This window comes from Bactrocera neohumeralis, chromosome 4 (genome assembly GCF_024586455.1).
Source record: "Bactrocera neohumeralis isolate Rockhampton chromosome 4, APGP_CSIRO_Bneo_wtdbg2-racon-allhic-juicebox.fasta_v2, whole genome shotgun sequence".
Taxonomy (NCBI): Eukaryota; Metazoa; Arthropoda; class Insecta; order Diptera; family Tephritidae; genus Bactrocera; species Bactrocera neohumeralis.
Window position 1 is genome coordinate 57,705,235 of NC_065921.1, and position 3,303 is coordinate 57,708,537.

A 3,303-nucleotide genomic window follows, 5' to 3' on the forward strand; every position below is an offset into this window, starting at 1 on the left:
TTTACCAATTTAAAACAAAATTTAATGTTGGCTCTTTGTTCGAAGCTCATTTACGCACCGATAACACAAACATAGTGACACTTAGAAACGTAATAACTTCACTTGCAGTCAATGAAATGTCATGAAATTCTCGCTGGACAATCGGTAAAGATAGCAGATTCTAACGCACCAGTCGACTATAGATGGCGCCACCAGGAGGCGCTAGATTCAAAAAGTTCTGCTTACTTTAGAAAGCACCTTGTATGTTACTTTTTTTTATTTGAGACGTAAGCAACTCCACATATTATTATAGGATTCAGTAAAAGACAGCTAAAAAGTATTCATGTATTTTCTGTATACAGACCTTATTTACCTTTTTCTATGTATGCGATGTAAATTCTTGACACGGACATCTCTGACTACTCTCGTAGAGTATTTAAATGCTGAATAAAAAAGAAATCAAAAATCATCTACAAATATGATATCTTAAGTTAAGAAACTCATAAAATTACTATTAAAAGTGGAAGTAACAAAACCAAACGCAAGAGGTAAGTGCGTAAGTGCAGAATTGGTGTGCTTTCAGTGGTTGAAAAGCTGTACCTAGGTATTGAGATTCCGTTGCTTGCATTTTTATCACTGACTGTTTTTTGTTTAGTGCGTGGTAGGTGTGTAATCCTGAACAGCTAATTTTTGGAAAGGTTTAGAAAGGATTAAAAAAAAAATAATCCAACGATTTCGCATACAAATTAGAGCAGAGTTCATTTAAATGAAAAAAAAAACCGAAAGACAATAAATAACCGAAGCAATAAACGTTTCGTACGTGGGAGAAGCTGCGCACCGCTGAATTGAAGGCAGGTGGTGCTCTTAGGAACAGAGAGAGATGGGGTAACCAGCACGGAATTAATTGGTACTCCTCATTGAATTTAGTATCCATTGCGTGGATTAAGTTTTAAGAACACAATTGATGTTCCTAATTTTCCTCGCGTGTCTTTGTTATAAGCCCAGTCTTAGACTAATATAAATCTATCATTTGAATTACGTAGGCCCTACTTGTTGCGGTCCAAGACTGTGATATTTTTACGCTTACGCTATGACCTACATCAGACATATAACTCTACGCAAAACTGTTTTCTTTTTCAATACACAGCAACAAGACTTCAATCTTTAAAAAGTAAACAATCATAAAACAAAAACAACTACTACCTACTAACTCCCTAACTGTAAAAGGCTTTTCAAATCGAAGTAGGTGAGAAACGAAAAAACCTACAATATAAAACCAAATTTTTATACGTAAATATCGTATGAAACGTATGCTCAGAAGATAAAAACCGGCAGCAGCAACAACAACATCAAGCAAGCTGTGTTGTTTATGGGCTTAACCGAGTTTATTTTGCTGCTTTGTTGACCTACAAGGGACTGCGACAAGGCTTGGCCGCTGCTTTGCTGTGTTTTTCACGCAAACATTACACTTGTTGTTGGCGCTTCCAACAACAACAACAACAACGATAACAGCGACAATGTCATCCAATCCAAAGTCGACATTTTTCTTACGACTCCCAAAAGCATTGTTGCCCACTTTGACGGCAATTCAGGGCATTTCTTTGGACCACTCAACCAGCTGTTTTTGTTGTTGTTTGTTTTTTAAAAAGTCATGCTTGCGTGTGTTGTTTTATTTGTGTCTGTTCGTGCATGAGTAGGCGAGTGGGTGCCGTAGTAAATAAAATACCCAAAAAAAGGGTTTCGGTCGGACAGTGCGTGTAGGTAACTTTAAGCAGTGCGAGTCTGTCTGAACTCTACAAAGGATTGCCGGCGGCAACTGAGTGTAGCTAATGATATGTATTTGTTATGTACATATATGTATGTGTGTATTATGTTTCTTTAGCGGCATTCTTGTGTTTTCTCACATGTCTCATGCGTTTGACTTTTTAGTCGCACTTTGGTATCGATTGAAAATGGATTTTATGATTATTTTAAATGCACTTGTGTGCTGGTGTGTGTGCGATTGTGTTGGGGGCGTCAATAAAAGAATAATAAATTTAACTAGCATAACAAAGGCGGCAAGTGAGCGCAGCTGAATCGGAAAATATGCGGGAATTGGATGCGTAAAAGAATATTATTACAGTGTAGAAAGTGATGGAAAGGAATTGCAAAGAGAACAGAGAGAGAGAGCGAAGTGGGAAAAATCTTTTCCGCATATTTGTTTGCATATTTTTTTGAGGGCATTTTTTGCATGCGAGTAAATAATAGAAACAGCTGGATATTGAGGTTCTAGGAAGGCAGTTTGGGGTGCTAAGTGGGAGGGTTTTATTTTTGGGTAGGAGATAAATTCTATGAATCACAATATTCTCTCTGAAATAGAGATAATAGTTATTTGTCTCGAAGCTCACCGTAGATTCACCAAAGAGTTTATCAAATAGGTTATCACATTTAAAGCCAGAAGTTATTTTGAATGGAATATGGATATGTGTGAATTTATGCTCTTCTGGTTCTCTATTGACCTTATTTGCACGAAGTAACCAGTTCCAAGCTCAACACCCATTTGTTCAAAGCTTCAGTCAAATTACGATGAGGTACAAGGCATAGTGTCTGTCATAACAAAGCAAGGACAATGTCAAACTTCAGGTTGCTTTAAAAGCTCTGCAATGTCTAAAGAGTTTTAGGATAGCAAAGCGCTCAGCACGACAAGGTGTAGAAGGTCGAAGTACTTGCGATTTGCAATAAACTATGACATCAATCAGTTATATACTCGGGTTTTTCATGGTCCGCACTCTTGGACTTGCAATAAGTCGTCCAAATAAAAATTTCCTTTCAGATAGATAACTAGGCGGAATTTCTCCAAACTTCTTCAGGTATGTTTTCTACCACAGCAACAACAAAATCTTCAGAATCCTATCTATCTATAACCTCAAGGCAGTCGGGTCTACAATAACAGGTCCGGATTTTTAACCAGCCAAGGACTATCAACTCGGCAGTATTCCCATAAATTACTTCATGGTTTTTGCCGCTGTAACAACAACTGCTTGAGAAGGAGCTGAAGCTCCGCTTTTACCCGACACCCAAACAAGTCTGATGATGAAGTAGCCTAAAAGTAAGATTGACGAAGAGTACCTTACAGAAAACCGTAATTATGCCAAGATCAGTGCTGCCACATTTTAATTAAAAAAAAAAACATACATATTCTTCAATCCGTCATACCTACTCTTCTGACTTCGTCACTCGCCCAGCGTCAGCTAGTCGATTGCTTTTTTGCTTTCACATAATGAAGGCAAAAATATGTATACCGACAGCAGTGGCTTGGCCCCAAAAGCAAAAAGCAAAGTTTTC